Source organism: Sceloporus undulatus, chromosome 2 (assembly GCF_019175285.1).
Source record: "Sceloporus undulatus isolate JIND9_A2432 ecotype Alabama chromosome 2, SceUnd_v1.1, whole genome shotgun sequence".
NCBI classification, from domain to species: Eukaryota; Metazoa; Chordata; class Lepidosauria; order Squamata; family Phrynosomatidae; genus Sceloporus; species Sceloporus undulatus.
Window position 1 is genome coordinate 217,068,962 of NC_056523.1, and position 20,910 is coordinate 217,089,871.

General features: G+C 41.5%; 1 protein-coding gene across 4 annotated transcripts in view; it reads left to right on the forward strand.

Moving 5' to 3' along the window:
• Positions 1–18,004: 18,004 nt before the first annotated feature.
• ZCCHC7 (zinc finger CCHC-type containing 7) overlaps positions 18,005–20,910 on the forward strand; it is a 200,882-nt gene continuing 197,976 nt past the window's right edge. For all 4 annotated transcript variants that reach the window (XR_006102458.1, XR_006102459.1, XM_042454491.1 and 1 more), the window contains exon 1: positions 18,005–18,104. The gene's annotated coding sequence lies outside the window, so the exon portion shown is untranslated. The remainder of the gene's footprint in view (positions 18,105–20,910) is intronic.

Below are 20,910 nucleotides of genomic sequence, written 5' to 3' on the forward strand. Positions count from 1 at the left end.
GTTACTCTTTTTATCCTGCTTGTGCCCCAAAACATCTATGGGTCTTGTCAGCAACTAGTCAAAGGGAGCTGTAGTGGAAACTAGCCCTGCTAGAAGCAGGAGACAAATGCAACAGGAAGCAGGCTGTTTGTAGCAGTCCTGTTTTCCGCTCTTTCCTCCCCAGGGACCTAGAGAAGTATTTTGAAAAAACAAATTATCATGCAGTTAGTTACAAGGTGCACCGGATTATCTGTTACAATAAGAAGCACCTGGGGAAGGGGAAGCTTGGTATGTTATTTCCCATTTTTCTGTTGTTGTTATTGGTATTAAAGCAACATTTGGACTGATAAGAGAATGGCACAAAATGTCTGCTCAGAACGAAAACGTCTCCTCTAAATGTCTCTGAAATGCCCTTAGAAAGTAACAAAAAAATAGTGACTGGGCCTAGCTGCCAGTTCCAGGTAGAATAAACCCATCAAGTCTGTTCCTGAGCAGTATTCAAAAATGCAGTTTCTATCATCATAAAAAGATATAAAGGACTCCTATAACAATTTTGAGTCTAAAAAGAAATTTCCAGCATAAGCTTTCATGGAAGAAATGGAAGGAAGACCTAATTTGTACTGAGGCTATAAAGATGTATCTGGCTTCTGCTATTTCACAGCATGGGTAGCGCTCACTTGAATAGATGCTCATCCAGACAAATATCCACACACAGAAAAGTATATGTCAAGGAGAAGGGTTTAACTGTTACCTTATTACGTGTTGCCATTTCTTTCTATGGAAGATCATGCAAGTTCTCACCTGGGGCCCTTTCACACTACACACTACAAATTTTTACTGTGATGCTGTTCAGATGTTTTTATCTTGCAAGCCACCTTGGATCGTTTTCTGGAGAAAGGGGATATAGAAATGAAATGAAATAAAATGATAATACACAATTATACTGCTATGTTTAACTGCTCTGGTTCCTATGGGCAGTTATAGAGCCCTGGGGTTTGTAGTTTAGAGAGAGGTACTTAAAATTCTCTGCCAGAGAGCTCTACTGCCTCACCAACTACAATAGCCAGGATTTGACAGGCTGTTACCATGATTAAGGGCTGGAGATCTTCCCAACCCCTAAAGAAAATTATAACATTTGGTTCTCTTTGGCTTGGGGGGGGGGGGGGAGAAGGCAATTAAAATGTGAGATTTGCAAAATTATGCAAGGTGTGACGAAAGTGAAAAGGGAGGAAGTTTTCTTCTGTCACAATATTAGAAACTTGAGCCATCCACTGAATAGGCTGAATAATGAGAATGCAGAACAGACAAAGAGAGTCAGAGTGGTGTAGTGGTTGGAAGGTTGGATTACGACTCTAGATACCAGGGTTTAATTCTCACCTCAGCGCTAAAATCCACTCAGTGACCTTGGGCCAGTCACATGCTCTCAGCCTCAGGGGCAGCAATGGCAAACCTTCCCTGAATATAGATTCCCTGAAGATGTCAGCCACAGATGCTGGCGAAACCTCAGGAAGAAACTCTTCTAGAACATGGCCACATAGCCCGAAAAAACCACTGGATGCCGGCCATGAAAGCCTTCGACTTCACTTCCCTGAATAAATCTTGTCAGGAAAATCCCATGATAAGGTTGTCTTAGGATCACCGTAAGTTACAAATGACCTGAAAGCACACAACAACAACAGACAAAACATATTGTTTCACATAGAGCAAAGTTTGTTTCCATGGGATGTAGCGATGGCCACTGAGCTTAGAGGGCTTTGAAAAGTAATTAGACAAATTCAGGAGGATAAGGTTGTTAAAGGCTACTTATCATGGTAGTTGTATGTTATCTTCATGCTTCCACTGAAAAGAAAAAGAACTATGGCCTTTTACAGACTGCCAAAATAAAGCTGCTTCCCGTCTCTTTGGAGGTATGCTATTTAAATGATGCATGGGTCCTAAGAGTCCGGAGGTTGCGCCAAAACCACACTCCATTCCTAAGCACTGGAGTGCAGCTTTAGTACCTTCTGGATTCTTAGGATGCATGCATCATTTAAACAGCATACCTCCAAAGAGATCCGAAGCAGCTTTATTTTGGCAGTCTGTAACAGGCCTAAGGTATCTTTAAGAGCAGCCTCTGTGTGTGTGTGTGTGTGTATAAAATTAAATAAAAACCTGAAATACCTGCTGGAGAAAATCTTGATAGGTACCATATGAATTTTAAAAATAATCAATATAAATCTGCAAAAATCAGTAGACAAACTCTTCCAATCTGCAAATTATAGTGCTATCAAAGATTTATAAATAAAGCATAATAATAATAATAATAATAATATAAATAATATTGCTATTATAAACCAGTAAGAAGTTAGATATGTATCTCACCAGACTTAATCTTTTAATAGTTTCAAATACTTACTTCCAAACAGATCAACTCAAAACACAAATCCAAATTAAGTTTGGCCCCATAGTGCCATCACAGTGCAGAATGTCCTACTTAGATAAGATAAAAGCAAAAATTCATCTCCTTGATTTCAATATCAGCTGCTATCTAAGAACTATAACCATCTGAGAACGCAGAATGGCTTTAGCCAATGCCATAAAACAGGTGGGATTTTCATAACTGCTATCTTGAGATGATTCAGAAGATGAAAGATTTCAGCACACTTGTAAAATGGCTGGATGTCTATTGGTTTTGGTCTTCCCTTTTCTTGATAGCCACTCTTTTAGACTGAAAGAAATATGATCCAGAGTCAAAAGAAAATGAGTTTTAAACAGCTGATTTATCTGGTTCATTTCAATACATTCACATTTTGGCAATGAACTCAGAAAAAGGGAGCTGTTGCAAGTAGTAGGCTAAATCCAGTGTTACTTCCAACTAAAAGCAGACCAAATGAAATGACGTATCAACTAACTTCAGCCCTATTACTTTCAGTGGGTCTACTCAAGGTAGGATTAATTTTGGGTTTAGTAATTTGGTTTGGCAGCTGAATTGAAACAAGCCTTTCCAGTTATTGTTGTTGTGTGCCTTCAAGTCATTTCAGACTTATGGCGAACCTAAGGTGGGTTGCCATCGAGTTCTCTTGGTAAGATTTGTTCAGAGAAGGTTTGCCACTATCGCCTTCCTCTAAGGCTGAGGGACTGTGACTTGCCCAAGGTCACCCAGTGGCTTTCCATGGCTGAGCAAGAATTTGAACCCTGGTCCCTAGAGTCATAGTCCCATACTTAAACCACTACAACACACTGGCTTTACTAATAATTGTTGTTATTGTTAACTGCCCTTGAGTCAACCTTGACTCATGGCGACCCTGTGGATGAGACATATCCAAGGCACGCTGTCCTCCATTGCTCTGCTCAGGTCCTTCAGGTTTGGGCCTGTGACCTCCTTGATTGAGTTTAACCATCTAGCATGTGGTCTTCCTCTCTTTCTACTGCTTTTCACTTTCCTAGCATCATTGCCTTTTCGAATTACACTTTATGATTCTGTCCATTTCTTTCATGGCTGCCCTTCCCAGTCTTCTTCTGATTTCATGACTGCAATCTCTGTCCTAGTCATACATGATGCCAAAAATTCAAGCACACACCATCAGTGACATTTCCTGATGTGAGATCTTGGATATGCCTAAACAATGGACCTCTTTTTCAATTTCTGAGATTGATGCGGTAGCGAGTGTAAGCAGAAGCGGAAAATTTCAGCTCAAGAACATTGAGTACTTGAGCTTTTATTTTGTCTGATATTATGATCGTATTGCTTTCAAAAGGTAAAAATAGAATCTTTTGCTTCTTGGGTAAAGAAAGAATGGATTGAACGATATGCAGCTAAATCTTGAACAACCTCCCTCGTGACAATGGGAAGCAAGCTGAAAGATACTGATGGAGAAAACAGAGTTTTGATAAAGGAGAACGTTTGTTATGGATCCAAACAAAAATAGAAAAGACAGAAAAATAATTCTAGAAAGAAGAAGAGAAACACAACCTGGAAATATCTTAGTGCACCATTTGTACATGTCTGCCTGGAGCATTTGTAGCTATTGCTATTTCCCACTGATAAATTAGCCAATTAATCGCATTCTGCTTAAGTAATTATTAATTAATTGATTGATTTAAATACATTTAAGCACATGTAAGGCAGACCGTACAACTGAGATCTATATCTAATTGAGATGGTATGTGTGTATCTGCCCTGCAGCACTTAGAATTGAGGATGGTTCTTTCAGAGAATACTCTATTGAAGAATAAATAAATCCATCCACACAGAAAACTAGCTTCTCAAGAAAACTAGCCTGCTCTTTGATGAGCCAATTTTCTATTTGCAGAGATATGTCATTATTGGATGAAGCCATCGTGAGAGCAGTTCAGGCTGATGGCTTCAGTCTCTGTGAATCCATTCTGGGTTTTAATTTGAACTTTAAAAGGAGCAATCTGATTTGGAATGTATTAATAAATTTTAATTTTTTAAAAAAGAGAAGTCTGAGATAGTGAACACTATCCCTAAAACAGGTCTAGCAACTCATATATCTTTCAAAGTTTAGATATCTTTAAAGTTTAGGCTGAAATCCAGAGTAGATTGACCTTCCTACTGAGATGGGAGCCCCCTGGACCTAATGAATGTGAGCCTGGACTTCAGTCATGTACAACTCCAACACAGTGCACCTTTGTATGCAGACGTTCACCTTTTTACATATCACAGCACTTTTAGGTGCCACAGCTAATACACAGCTTCCAATGAAAGACTTCTCCTTCATTAATTTACCCCCTAGTTCCCCATATATTCCAGATACAGATATTAAAAATATTCTTCATAGCCCTTTTCATGGGTGCCTAAAGAATCACATATGGCATAGGGCAGTGATGGCAAACCTTTTAGAGACCGAGTGCCCAAACTCAGTGGTGCCGAGGGGGAGAAGACAATTTCCAGGGGTGGGACTTCTGCCTTCTTGGGGAGGGATTTGGGGGAGCTGGGGGGGGGGCAGGACTTCCAGGAGAAAAAACCAAGGCACACTCTCTCAAGCTAGCAATAGTGAACCCCCCTCCAATGAAACGTGCCAAGAAAACTCCTTTCACCTTAGGGTCGACATAAGCTGGAAATGACTTGAAGGCACCACACATAAAAGTCACACTGTCTCAGCTTCAGAGGATGGCAATGAAAAAAAAAACCTCTGATGAAGCTTGCCCCATGATAGTTTTACCAGCACTCAGAAAGGAGGGAGGGTGCTCTGGACCCACAAGTTGGAAATGACTTGGAGGCACACAACAACATTTAATGCCAAACAAACGCACACCATAAAATCAACTTTTTGGAAGTTTGATAAAGTAGTGATGGGCTCCGACAAATCACAACTAGTCTCAGGGGGGTTGCACTTGTGTTACAAAAAATGGCTGGGAAGGGGGAAATTGGAAAATTGCTCATGGCCCCTGTGACAAAAATCAGTATGAAAACAGACATCCTGTAGCTTCTTATGAAATGGTAAGTAGATGTGTGGAGATATAGTGTATACAAGCAGACAGAATGGCGAGGATGCTTAACGTCAAGATCATAACTCTGCTACTCCTTTCAAGAAAGAAAGGTACATGCTGATAAAATGTTCATCCCAAACCACCACGGCTGAGGTCTTTTGCTTTTCATATTTCTAACATAAAGTCACACTGGACTTTGTGCTACATAGCTGAATACTCAGGCAAACTGTGATTGACACATTCAAATATATTTATTAATTTTTTTTAATTGCCGTGAAGCCAAGTTATTAACCACACTGTTGCCTGCAGGCAAATTTGACACTGGCAAATAAGAAGGCGTTTTCAGAGGCAGGACACTAAACAATGGTTTCATATGGAATTAGAATAATTATTTTTTGTTTTATTTCCATGAAGTGATAGCTCCCTGTGTGGTTTTGAATTCCTGTTTCTTCCAGAACACAATCTGACCTTCTCTGTTGCTTCTTTTCTTCTTCTTCTTCTTCTTCTCCTTCTTCTTCATCATCATCATCATCATCACCTCTCTCTCAAATCCTACTGTTTATATAGAGGGGCTTGTAGGGGTGTGTGCGCCTACAAATCTGCTCATTGCAAAATGCTTTTGAAATCCTCACGTATGATAAAAATAACAATTGAGAATTCCAGTTAACCAGACTTTAAAAACAATGCAGTGGAGCAGTATTTAACAGAAATCAATTCATTAATCTGAGATCCTCTTCAGCCCCATTACAGAGCAGAATAACAATTATTAACTGTGAAATTTAAAAAAAAATGTTATTCCATCATTGGAAACTTTTTTGTTTTTACTTAAATATTGAGATCAATAAAATTAAAATTAAAATAGAGCAATTTTCTAATTCTTATCCTCTTGGCTCAACAGACAGGCATAATTGCTGTGAAACAGCCATGCTAGTTATATATTTTCCAGTCAAGCCATGATTTTCCCCCCATGCTGGCTTCTTAATAAACTGCTGATATAAATCTTGCTTTATAATACAAAGCGTATGCGCACTCTATACTTAGGGAAGCCTGCAAAAAGACCGTTCCCCAATGGGGCACTTTCCAGAAGTACTGGATCACAGTACTCCCACCATCCTCAGCCAGCAGGGCCAGCATGTCTTGAGGGTGTCATGTTAGAAAGGTTGCTATAATATAATGAAATAATCGGACACAGCCATGCCAAAAGGGAATGTTTCACTTGTCAAAACAGGAACAGGGCAATTTAGAGTTGTGCAGAATGACAACAAAAATTTTCTCTTATGATTTTTCAGAAAACCGACTAGCTTCTTTGTGTAGTTGTGTTCAAGGACAGTCTGTGGTCCAAAAAACTGGCATGATGAGCCCCTTGCTCCAATTCAAACCACATGCTGTGAAATCTGTACTTTGGGTTGGACTGTGCTAGCTTCCATAATTTGGGCATTAATCTGTCCGCAAAGAGGAACACTTGTGAATTGCTCTTTCTATTATTTAATGGGAAGAATTTAATATAACTGTTTCAGAATTATTCAAAATGACACCAGTGTCTAAGGCCAGAATTGAACCTTGCACTAGCCCTGAATGCCAGCACAACAGAATGGTCTCTTGCTCTTTTCCGCCATTCATTACACTCTTAAAAGAGTTCTGAGGTGTGAGTGTGGAAGGGGTCCCCTCTCCTACTCTGCTGGATTGTCATTTCCATCAGTGGAAGCACTTTGTTGAATCCTGCCCTAGGTCTAGAAAGACCCAGGGTCCATTGCCCACTCAGTCCTGTAGCTCACTGGCTAATGCTGACCCAGTTGCCCCCTTCCTTTCTCTCCAGCTAGCCTACCTCACAAGTTTGTCATGAGGATTACATGAATATAGTTATGTGAAACCCATACATGTTTTTCTGAACTTATGGCGTGAAGGGCGGGTTATTAAAATATATTACTATCTAGATGTATATCAGGGGATAGTGACAAACACCATTCACTGTTATAGCTCTGATGATGGGACTAGACATTATAGTAATGATATGGCTGCCTCTGAGAACTGCAAGCTTACATGTCTCCCTTTGCTTCTCCCTTGGTAACATCCATTTTGAAAATGTGATTTTGTTATACCGCTAATGTATCCTTCCTCTGCTTCATTGGCTACAGCTAGTGCTGTGGGGATAAGTAAACTCATAGCATGACAATGTCATTCTAGGTGTTGTATAAGTTACTATTTATTATAGGGAGGGAGGGGGAAACGATTAAGACAATGATGATGCAGAGCTTTTTTTCCAGGCAGTTGTGCAAATCCCATCATCTCCACTTCCATCCACAGTTTTAGACATTTGATTCATTTCCCTGAGATGATTAATGGTGACCTGGGAATCTTGCTATTCATGTGTTCAGTCTTTGGTTTGCATCCTCATTTTTCCTCCATGTCGTTCATTTTCCATGAGAAGGTTTTTAAAATTCTCCTTTTCCTCTGCAGCCTCCTGTGGAACTGCTGCTGGGAGACCCTTGGGAATGGCGGGTGGATGGAGAGAGAATGGGGGAACTTTCCCCCTCTCTTATGGGAACAGACAAGCAACTTTAGGTATATAACTGTTCACTGTCTAGTTGAAGCTTGACTATTTTGTTATGCTTTTCAAAAAGGAAAACCTTAATTTCCTATGACTGGACAAAAATCTAACCTTCAAAATGCTAATTTGAAATTTCTTTAAAAGACAGGGGGCTTTTCTGTTTACATCTCCTTCTAGGTTAATGCAAATGATCATAAAAAAAGGTCGTATATGTATTTCAGATACCGGCTGAAGTAATGCCTGCGTTCCTCTAATCTTTGCAGTGTCAAACTAACAACCCATTTCCAATATCATGCATAATTAATTTGTTTTCCATATCGTAATACGATTAACAACTTCACATTTTACACGGGGTACTGAGTCATGTTCAAATAAAACAAGTTCTAATGAGAAAAATTGGATGTGGCAGCAAACCAGTGTTCCACTAAGCAATCCAGGTTCATATGTATTTGCCTAGCTTTCCTGCATGTATTTTTGTAGGATTCCACTGTAAACAAGATAATTTCTTTCGTGTTGGGTTAGCCAGAGTAAATACATTTAATGAACACTTTCATTGCAAATACTGCAAAATGTCAAAAAGGTCTTCCTGAGAAGCTAGGATTCCAAGAACCCATATTCTGTTTTGGGAATTAAAAACCAGTATGCTAAATAGGAAGACTGATGAATCCATGAGTGTGGACCATATTACTTCATTATATTTTAGAATTCCCAGAGGCCTTGGACCAAAAGTTTGGTTAATTCTTTCAACTCAATATGCCAACTTCAGCCATCCTATGTTCTGCAGCTTATGGAGATATATGCTTCTCTTCTCCATCCATCTCTCTCCTTCTTTCCATTTGAATTTCTGCCTTTGCTCTTCTTGCCTCTTCCTTGCTTCTCTTAGAGCACTCCACCTTCCTACCTTACTATCAAAGTGTTTTTTTTCTAGACTCTCATTTTCTAAGATCTTCTTCCTAACCTTTTCCTGGCTAGGATCAGAGCAGCTCAAGCAATCACTGTCAGAGGCTCACCTGACTGACCAACACACTTCAGACTGACCATCATTGAAGTCATGAATGAGGAGTTGAACCAGTCATGTCTAGAGGCTTCTATATCACCACAATCACAAAAAACCCCATTGTTGGTAGAAAACTAATCTCGGAACAAAGAATATACAAAAAAACGACAACCCATATGTGCATTGTTTAGAAACTACTGTAGAGGAGGCAAGAGCAGATGGCAAGTGAGTGATCTGGATGTAGAGCAGGAAGTAGTGAGAAGGAGGACTTACAAATCCAAGGAAATGCCAAGACAGAAGCAGAGATTGCAACTTTGTTGAAGAAACCTCTGTTTTCAGTGTTTGGAAAGGTTAATTTTCAGACTCTAGCTCCTAGAATTTCCCAGCCACCATGGCCATTACCTATGGTGACTGGGAGATTCTGGAAGGTGTCGTCCATAAAGGTATTTTGTCTTCATATTTTGGCAATACATTGTCTTCGTGTAGGGCCCTTTCACAATGCACAGTTATAGCACTATGATTCCTACTTCAAGTGTCATGGCTCCATCTTATGGGATCCTTGGACCTCTAGTTCAGGGAAGGGTATTTAAGATTCTCTGCCAGAGAGTGCTAGAGCCTCTCTAAATTGAAAATCCCCAGATTCCATAGGATGCCACCGGGGCAGTTAAAGTGGGATCATAGTGCTATAATTATGTAGTGTAAAAGTGTCCAGAACCACAACAGTTTGTTTCAAGACAGCAATTGGAGGAAGTCACTGCTCCAAAGGCTTTGGCATCTCTGGGCACTTGCAATTGTCTAGGACCCAACTGTTAAATCCTGCATACTCTGGGCCTCCGCTTTGCTCCACTTCATTGCTGTTGACTTGTTCACCTACTCTGTCCTTCGCGTATGTACAGATTGTGCTCAGAGGGAGAAAGCAAGCAAGTGGTGGTGGTAGCAGTTTGTTGTTGCTGCTGTGTGCTTTCAAGTCATTTCCCACTTATGGTGACTTATCATGAGCGTTTCGTGGCAAAATTTGTTTAGAGGAGGTTTGCCTTTGCCATTGCCTTCCCCTGCGGCTGAGAACATGTGACTTGCCCAAGGTCACCCAGGTCATTTCATGGCCAAGTTGGAAATTGAGCCCTGGTCTCCAGAGTCATTCAAACCACTATACCACATCTGACCACAGCTCCCCAAACCCTGACACTCTGTCACTGACAGGTAGCTATATCTGGCTCCCCAGAGTTAATGCTAAATTCCTGCACTATATGTTGTGATACCCCATGAACATTAATTCCTTACTGTCAGATGTAAACAATGTGTATGCCATCAATCTCTTCCTCCCCCTTTTAACCCATCATTCTCTGACACTCTGGATTAGATTCCCAGTTGGGTCAGCCAGAAGCAGTAATGCTTTTGGAGTTATGCCAGAATATAGCAGCTGAAGATCTTGTACAGTAGCTTTGTTTAAAATCAAAATACTTTAAAAAGCAAATAGCAATAAGATAAGGAAAAGCTGGTTTAATGTTCCTGCAGTTGGAAAGAGGCATAAGTTTGCATTAAACATTATCACAAATGGGGGTTTCTTTAAGCGGTGGCACTGTGAAGGTGCAGCTGTTGCCCTTTGAGATGCCAAAACTTAATGAAGTAGGATAAACCTTGCTGAGGAGACAAACACATAAATGAGATTTATCCCAAGAAGGATTAACTTCTGTACTTACACATTTCCAAGGACAAATAGCGAGGGAAGCTTTCCACATGTCACCAGACTGTGAGCCTATGGGGGAGAGCATGATTTGAGTTTCACACATGCTGAGAATTTCACAAATCCCCTAAAACATGTTAGGCCCAATGTTTGATGCTGATCTCAGTGTAACTCTCTAAGGCCACCCAGTGCAAGCATGTTAACAAAATCCTCAGCTGCACAATCATTCCAAAGCTGGGTTAAAAACAGAGGAAGAAGCTTGCAAAGTAGTGGCAACTAGCAACTTGTAAGAAGGGAGGGAGACGATTATGACTTCTCTTATACAGCTAGTTGATTGATGTCTCACTGTATATCCAAAAAGCAGAGCCAACCCAAAACACTGTTTGCTTGAACATACCCTCTATCACTTCCTAGGTGAAAACTGGGGGACACACAGCTAAGCATCATCTGATTGTGGTTAAAAATGGTGTGGACAGGAGTACATAAAACTGATATTTTTAAGCAGAGATGCCCTGAATTTTATGTACTGAGTTTAGGAATGCCCCCGCTCTGAAATAAAACCAAATGAACCTGATAGGAAGGATTAGGCACCCCCCAGCTCTCCTTTCCTTCCTGCTGAATTAATTGAATGCAACCCACGTCTGCACTTTGAACTCAGTTTGCAGCCACTGATGTAAGCTGGAGATGAAAGGGGAAAGTGGGAGGAGGAAAGAGAAAAGGAAAACAGTTAAGAAAGTAGGAAAGCAGAGAATTAACCAGGACTGTCCCTGCCAAAGTGGGACAATTGTAAGGTATGTATGAAACAGGGCAGAAAATGGTGCCTCGTCCATTCCCAAAGTCAAGGTACCAAGAACTTTAGGACGACCAAGTTACTTTTGCAACTGAACCAGAAAATAATCACAGCAATCCTACTTCCTGTCAATAAAAATACAACAATAACAGCTACAGCAATAATAAACAACAATTTGCACCCCTTAGATGACAGCAAAAAATGCTGATTGACCATACGTACAACCGCAAAATCCTCACAAGTCCACCTTCCGATGTGTAACCTTTCCTCCTCACTCCTTCCCTGCCCAAGAACACAGGCTCACCTGAGATTATGTAAGCTTTTAGCAGTTCTATAGCAGGAAACAAACGATGCTTCTAGATTCAGTCATTTATTGTACTACGCTGCTGCCTTATTCAGGGAATTTTATGGGTGTTTTGTGGGGAGGGGAGGAGAGGGGTGTCCAGACAATGACACATTCCACTAAAAAACCTTGCATGTTTTCTCGTCACTTCTTCCCTCATCTTTTGTCTCTTTATCTCCCACACTCATTACCACAGAAAATCCATTTAACAAGAGCTACAAAATGCCTTTTCACTGTTTGTAAAAAAGAAAAGAAAAGAAAAAAGTATTGTCTTTTAATCAAATTATACTAAATTGTACTCCCCTTCATTCCATCAGATTTGAGGGCTTCTTCCCTTGGGTTGGTTTGGAAAGCAGTTACTGTACAGCCTGCACCGTGGATATCAGAGACACCCACTGCCTCCAGTTACATGAATTTGGGGAAGATATGTGTGGGAGGAATTGAAATTTGAAAGTACTAATTTTAGATGAGGGGTGGGAAAAGTCAGGACCTGGGATACAGTTAGCCCAAGGCTGGTTTTATGTCTTTGAACTCCTGGCCCAGGTCTTTCGTGGCTGAAAAAAGGAAAATGAAGGGTCTCTCACCAAAGCCTACAGCAGCAGTAATTCACTGTTTAATTGGTTGTGTGTGCACACATATACAGAGGTAAACACACACTGTAACATCCAAAACTACCTGTTTTTCAAAACCAGAAATGGATTTCTGGCCATTTCCATTTTATTTTATTTTACTGGCCATTTAGGAAGCATACCAAGAACAGAATAATGTCCCCCAGAACTGCAACAGTTGCCCACCCCATCACAGGTGGTGAGAAAGCTACTGAGCATATGAGATGAAAAAGGGGCACAAAACCAAACTATTGTCTCCACTATCCTGGACATCTCAGGGCACAAATAGGCTCATATGGGGAGATACAGTCAGATAGTTTGGCCTTGGCAATCTATAAATCCTGTATACTTTTTACATCTTTTCCCAACCGTGTGAGAGCCACTGTCTTTGAGTGGCTTGTACTCTGAGTGGCCTGCACGCAATTGGGAGAACTTTAAATGATACATCTTTGAATGTTGTTACTGAAGGAGAGAAAACAGGAAAGGTGTATGTTCTCATCAGTACAGTTGTCCTGCTCAGTTGACACAGAGTTTCACAAAAAAAGGTTCTTCTTGTTCAAAAGGAGCCCATACTAACCTGGATCCCTAAAAGGGAACATTTTAATACTTTCTCTATCCCCAAGCACAATAAAAATATCATTTTTTAGAAAATCCAACTCTTCCCTAAGGTCTATTATTTTAAGGTAATTGACACAGAATAGCCACCTGTACATTGTGAACACATTTGATTTGGAACATGCTAATAAACTAGGCACCAGAAAATGGGTCACTGACTGTGTTTCCAATTTGCATTGGGCTCTTGTTCACTTTTTGCTAGTACAACAGAAACACTGGTTTTAAAAACTGAATGCCCTGTACTGTATTTATATGGTCTATCTTCATTCACCATCAAACCATGCCTTACAGTTAGTTTGGGCTGTTTTGCTGGGACTATTAATTTAAATTCTTTCTCCTAGGTTTGTCTCTCTAAAAAAGAAAGAAAGAAAGAAAGAAAGAAAGAAAGAAAGAAAGAAATCACCCAACAGATTTGTGCATATGAATGGAGTGAAACAAAGAATATAATCTTAACCCCAGTGAATGGTTTTCAGACTGACATCTGTACATTAAGAATATGTAAAAATACCAATTTCATGCTCTGACAGCTTATTCTGCAGTGATGGTGTGGGATAATACCATGGGAATGCCAAATGTCAAAGCATTACATAAGCCAGCCATTCATATGTTCTTTTGGTGAGTGTTCCTTAAGGGGCGTTATAAAAAATGAGAATGAGGGACACAAAGCACACACAAAACAAAAAGGTTCAGGCCAGTTTGAAGAATTAGGATTAATGTGAAAATAAACAACTATATTAAATGTGAATTTTCTTAGGATTTGTCCCCTGCCCCTGAGCTAGGAGGAATGTCACTTTTAAAAAAAGCAAGTAGTTAACTGTAAGTTTCAAGGTAACCTATTTAATTAGGTACAACTATAGGCATAGTGTTTAAAGTGAGCACTTTACCTGTAAATATCTCAGATGTAATTAAAATAGTTCTCAATGCCACAAGCACTTGGCCTGTGGTACAGCAAGCCTCCCCTCAACTCCACCTCTTCATCACCCCAGCATCCACAACTGAACCAGCACTTGAACCAAGTCATATTCTTCTTTACAGTCCCTTACTTTAATTTGGTAATGAAGAGTTCTAAAAGATGTGAGAGCTTGCTTTTCAAATGATACCTTGGCGATCCAATAAGGGTACTGGCCAACTCTGCTTTTTGATATTAACTGCTAGGCTACACAGCTAAGTTTCCTTTTAAACAACATAACAGTTATTCTGGCAAGGGTATGAAATACTTATCCCGTGTTAAATTATAATTAGAATATAACATGTTATTGCTGTTGTTGTTATTGTGTGCTTTCAAGTCACTGCTGGCGTAGGGCAACACTAAGGTGAACCTATCATGGGGTTTTCTGGGGTTGAGATGGTGTGACTCACCCAACGTCACCCAGTGGGTTTTCATGGCTACACCATGCTGGCTCTCAGGATATAACATAATTCTGCCTATTGGGGGAAAGAAGTTGATTCAATTTAGTAACTGCTTATAATGGGCCCTCCACATTTGCTGGGTTAGGATGCATGATGCCTGCGAAAATGGAAAAACTACAAATTCCCCCCTCTTTTTTTTTTTAACCTGAGAAAACACTTATCAAGGAATCTCTAGTGCAACTCTGTGGTCAGCATCCATAGGAAGCCATCCATAGAATTGTGCTGGAGGACCAACAAATGCCTAGAGATGTGTTTTCTTCAGATCACTGTAGGTATTCAGCACAATGTCTGCTTCCAGAACAAGGACATGGGCTCTGACTCAAGAGTGAAGCAGTGGACATGGTGGGATCTGATGCTGAACCAGAACAGGAAGAGGTTCCAGAGCCACACCAGAGTGCAGGACCAGCTCTGGCAGAGATTCCTGCCCATTCAGACACAGAAGACAACTTGCCCCCTACTCCCTTCACCAAGTGGAGACAAAGGGCTTCAGGAGATCTCAGAGGATCTATAGGAAGCAGGAACTAATTAAGCAGCTACTGCTGCATTGAGCTGCTGAGCAATAAATTCCCAGCCCTGCTCTCTGACTCCCCATTATGTTCCTGAACTGTGTGCTTGATTATGCTGGATACTGTGTACAGTACTTGGATATGGTTGAATTCTCTTGCTGGACCTGAAGCTTGTAAACGAACTCTGTTTGGGACTTAAGGCTTGTGTTTACTAAAGTACAGTGGGCCCTCTCCTTATGCAGGGGAAAGGGAAAATCCGCCTATGTTTGAGCCCCATAGGAAATAATGGGGCATGTGCATGTGGCAGCATGTGCATGGGCCATGGACATGAGCACCATTGTTGTTCTCTCCATGTGGCTTCCACATAAGCTAGAAGCCGCATATAATGTGTCCATGCGTGGCACAGGCGCACTGTAATGTAAATGCTGAACTGTAAGTTACTCTGTTACTTTGGTTTGCTAATTCGATGCCTGTGCCTGCTATCAGTTGTAGCAATCAGCCTTTGGCTGGTTGCCTGGACTATGCTGGGACTCTCTCCAGTTTACACTCTGGCAGCCTTAATATTGCCATGGCTCTCCATTTTTGCTTGATTTCTACAGGCTCTTTAGCCCTCCCAGTCAACTTCATTTTGCCTTATACTTGGATTTGTGCTTGGATTGCCTTCTTGGAACTGGCCTTGTCTTAAATTCATGACAAGCTTCTGCCGAATCCCCCAACTACAGTTGCTGCCTTGGCCTTGACCCTTATTTCAAAAGATCCCCTGAAAGGCCTTGACTTATGGGGAAGTTTTATGTCTAAGTTGTGAAAAACACGGGCTTTTCTGGGGCTGAGAGTGTGTGACTTGCCTACCCAGTGGGTTTCCATGGTTTGCAGCGAATCAAACCCTAATCTCCAAAGTCCTAGGCCTACGCTCAGACCACTACATCATGATGTCCCAATATGGCAATTGTATTCCTTCAAATTGTTACTGTTTTCCATTTTGCTTCACTTTGTTTTAAATAAAGGGGGGGGGATACTATTTCCTCATAGCTAACTGTGGTGTAGAAGCAGGGTTATGGGGAGCTTTAGCCCTTAAGTGACCCACAAGCACCCTTCTCCCCACAGCAGAACTAAGCAGAATTGCTGGGATGGGGTTAAACCAGTTGTCCCCAAACTGTGCCCTTTAAGAGATTGAGCCATGGCAGTTAAAGTGGTGTCCAAGTCCAACTGTGTGTGTGGCTGCAGCCACAGTGAATGCATACAAGATGACATTTGTATTTGGTGATGCCATGACTCTGGAAAGAAACGTCCAACCGAAATTCATCAGGCTCCCTTTTTCTGTAAGAAATTGAAGACTTTTTTTGACAGGTATATAATTTTACTAGGAGTCTGCTACCCAATGTATCTCGGCACTGTTCAACCAAATAAGCCTATCTTCTGCAGAAGGACACAAGATATGAGTTTGGAAAATAGAGTTTGGAAAATCTGAAAACCAGGGGAAATAATCTGTAGAAAATTTCCCATTGTCAGGCTCTGTTGTCTCCAGAGAGTTTGGTCAAAAAGGCAGTTCTTCATTAAGGAGTTTATCACACAGAGGCAAATGACTGAAATCCTGTGCAGAAACAGGATTGAAAAGCCTAATAAAACCTGGGTGTTTTTTCAAATGTGTTTGTGGTTTTGTGTTTAATTTAGTATTTTTGAGATTTTACAAAAACAAAGCCGATTTATCTACTTTCCATACATATACATACTTTTATATCTTAGTTGTTGTTGTTGTTTTTTACAAAACCCCCTAAATATCCCCTCAGTGCACCCCTTTTCCCCCCGGAGCCATTCCCATCTTTATACTCCATCCAAAATTTTAACTCCTCCTGTGGAGGTAATTTCCCATCTTCTTTTCTTAATACATTTTCAATAAATGTTTTCCATATATTCCATGTATCTCTCCACCCGACCTTTCGACGGGGCTTGAACAGCAAGAGCTTCTCTCTCGTCTTTCCACCTAAACCCACCCTTCACTATTCCTTTTCTGTTTCTGTTGACAACACTTCTATTCAACCGGTTCATCAAGCCCGCAGTTTTGGCTTCATTTTTTACTCTTCTCTGTCATTTATTCCCCAGATCTCTGTGGTGAAATTTAAACAAAAGCTGCCCTGGAGGACCTAGATTCCTAGAGAGAAGACTCTACTCTGCATTTGTAGCTCCTCCAGTGCAGTTTTATGGCTAGTGTCTGTCAGACATTGACCACAGAGTTGCACTGGAGGACCTATAGATTCCTAGAGAGGACGCTCTACTCTGCATTTGTAGCTCCTCCAGTGCAGTTTTACGGCTAGTGTCTGTCAGACATTCACCACAGAGTTGCACTGGATGACCTACAGATTCCTAGAGAGAAGACTCTACTCTGCATTTGTAGCTCCTCCAGTGCAGTTTCATGGCTAGTGTCTGTCAGACATTGACCACAGAGTTGCACTGGATGACCTATAGATTCCTAGAGAGGACGCTCTACTCTGCATTTGTAGCTCCTCCAGTGCAGTTTTACGGCTAGTGTCTGTCAGACATTCACCACAGAGTTGCACTGGATGACCTACAGATTCCTAGAGAGAAGACTCTACTATGCATTTGTAGCTCCTCCAGTGCAGTTTCATGGCTAGTGTCTGTCAGACATTCACCACAGAGTTGCACTGGAAGACCTACAGATTCCTAGAGAGGTGTCCTCTCAGGTAAAAACATGGTGTTTTTGTTATTTTGCGTTTTATTCACATTCATGTAGGTCTTGTGCCCCTGGCCCTAGTGAATATGGAAGGACAAGTGTATTCTGAATCAGTGTAGTGCCAAACAGGGTACTGTACTGTATTTATCAGCACGCTCCCGCTCTAGATTGCCCCTAACCCGCAACCGGAAGTGACGCCACAAGGCTGCCCCATCTTTATTACTTTCGGTATAGGCTTTTCTTCCGCGCTCTTGGCCCCGCCCACTTTCAGGAAGGTCAGTAAAAACCACCGCCGCCGCGCGCACGCTTTGGGAAAAAAAAAATCGTGACCTTGCGCATGCGCTGTCGACGCCCGGCTTCTCTTTCTGGAAGCGCATGCGCAGTAGAAGTCTCTCGCTCTCTCTCAGCGGGCGGAAGCGTAACCGGACGTGAGGGAGCCGTCGTCGGCGTTCCTTCCGGTCGCGAGGGGCTTCCTGGTCGCGCAGCGCAGCAGGCAGCGCTAGTGAGTAGTGCGAGCCCGCGGGCGGGGGAGGTGTTGACACGTGTCTCTACATATGAACGTGTGAATGTGCGCGCAGGCAAAAATGAATTTAAACATCCAAATCCGATCTGACACCGCTTTTTAACTGCCATGGCTCAGTCCTATGGAACTCTGGGAAATGTAGTTCGTTGGTGTCACCCAGGCATTGGGGATGATATAGGTTCAAAATAACACACTGTGGTGATAGTGGGGAAGATACGGACATTGGCCCCAAGTCATAGGCCTCCCAAAGTGACATTGGCCCTCAGGTCCAAAACACACCGCTTTAACTGCCCTGGCTCAGTGCTAGGGAACCCTGGGAATTGTAGTGTTTGTGAGACATTCATCCTTCTCTATGAAGAGAGCTCTGGTGTCACAGTAAACTGCAACTCCCAGGATTCCCTAGCAATGAACCAGGGCAGTGGAAGCGGTCCCAAACTGGGTTATTGCTGCAGTGTGTCTTGGACCATGGTGCCCTTTTAAAGCCTGGTGGGAAGGCTTGGGATGGAGCCACACACACAAATACTTAAAAGAAAGAAAGGAGGGGGACCCTAACTTTCATGGCAGGTTATTAAAGGCTCCCATGGGGTTCAGCCCTAACACACTACATGGAAAGAGATTCCACCTCAACATTAGGAGGAGCTTCCTGACAGTAAGGGCTGCTCGACAGTGGAGCACACTCCCTTGGAGAGTGGTGGAGTCTCCCTCCTTGGAGGTCTTTAAACAGAGGCTGGATGGCCATCTGTCAATGGGGGTGCTTTGATTGAGAGTTCCTGCATGGCAGAATGGGGCTGGACTGGATGGCCCTTTTTGGGGTCACTTCCAACTCCAGGATTCTCTGAAAGCCCCATTGAACAAAGTGAGATTTATCTCTGAGGCCCTATTCAGGCAGAGACAGACCTCGTAGCACCTTTGAGACTCAGTGAAAGAAATTGGCAACATGAGCTTTCATAGAAATAATCCAGTTTGAGAGTGCAGTGCTAGGAAATCCTGGGAATTGTAGTTTTGTGAGGGATTTAGCCTTTTCTGCAGAGAGCTCTGGTGCTGAACAAACCACAAATCCCGGGGTTCCCTAGCGCTGAGCAAGGGGGGTTAAAGCGCTCAAACTGGATCATTTCTGCGGTGTGTTTGGGACCTTAATCTTCACTTAATCTTAAAAATTTAAACTGCAAAAAGGGTCTTTCAGGGACGAGTGTGATACTATAAAATGCTATAAAAATTCATATGAAAATTATAAATATAGCCCTATTAGACCTATAACACATTAAAGGCTAATATGTTGTTATTCTATAAGCTTTCTTTAAGCAATACTTGGTTTCATCTGATGCAGTAATTTATGCAAGGGTTGGGTATATTTTATGGACACACAGAGAGAGCATAACATATGCAATAGTACTTACTGGTTTCTATAACTGCTTTAGAAGCAGTATAAATAAAGGTACGTTGCAAGTGTTTGGTCTGTTTCAGGTACAGGATATTGGTAACCATTGTGAGTAAGTCTTGAAAATGAATGGTTTACTTAAGTTCAGACATGAGAGCATGGGCTTCACAACTCTCATTGTTACATATGTAATATCATACAGATTTATAATACAGAAGAAGTCTTCACTCTGCAAAACATGTATTTCATAAATCAGGATCTTTGAAATAGAAACTATGCCACAATGCATTCATTTGCCATTAAGTTTTCACAGGACATTTGGTTGGTTTTGGTACCACAAATAGCACAGATAAGCTGGTATTCATCCTCATGAAGCAATGGCAGTGCTTCTCTTGTGTCAAGATCATTGATTTGTTTAATTTGACAAAATACGGTCAGTCCAGCTGTTCCCTATGTCAATGGGGAGGAACCAGAGAAGCATAAGTAAGAGTCTTTTTGGCTGAAGGGCAGGATACAAATATCCCAGATAAATGAATAAATGGGCTTACTGTGCATTGCAATGTAATCATGGGCACCTGGTCAAATGTAGAGTTGGTAAAGCAATGCCTAATGATTAGCGCAGTTGTTAAATATGGTTTAGAATAAAAAAGTACCCTTTGAAAAACAAATGTCTTTGCATCAGCTTTCTTTCAGTGGAGAGAGGGATAGGGCTACTGCATTGTAACAGTATTATTTCCTTATAAGTATCCCTTTTGGTCAAATGTTTGAAACTAAAAGCTCAAATAATTTGGTCTTCCCAAAAGATTAACACTCTACATCACTGCTCTATATGAATCAATACGAGCAATCCATAAAAGTGAAAAATGGGTATTTACCCCATTTTCATTCCCATGCAGTTGTTCTCCATAGCATGGGGAAAGCTTAGGAATTGGTGCTCCATTGACTTTCTAACCTTTTAGGATTTTTGTGGTTGTTGTTGTTAACCACCTTCCAGTGGCAATCCTGTAGATGAGAGATCTCTAAGACTCTCTATCCCCCACTATTTTGCTTAGTTCTTGCAATTTCATATCCATGACCTCCTTAATAGAGTCCATTCATCTAGCATGTGGCCTTCCTTCCTTTCTGCTTCCCTCCACCTTTTCTAGCATTATTGTTTTTTCCAGTGAGTCCTCCCTTCTCATGATGTGTCCTAAGTACGACTGCCTCAGTTTTGTCATCTTGGCTTCCATGGAGATTTCTGGCTTAATCTGTTCTTGGACCCATTTGTTTGTTGGAGCCCTGGTGGTGCAATGGTTAAATGCCTGTACTGCAGCCACTCACTCAAAACCATAAGGTTGCGAGTTCAAGACCAGCAAAAGGGCTCAAGCTCGACTCAGGCTTGCATCCTTCCGAGGCCGCTAAACCAAA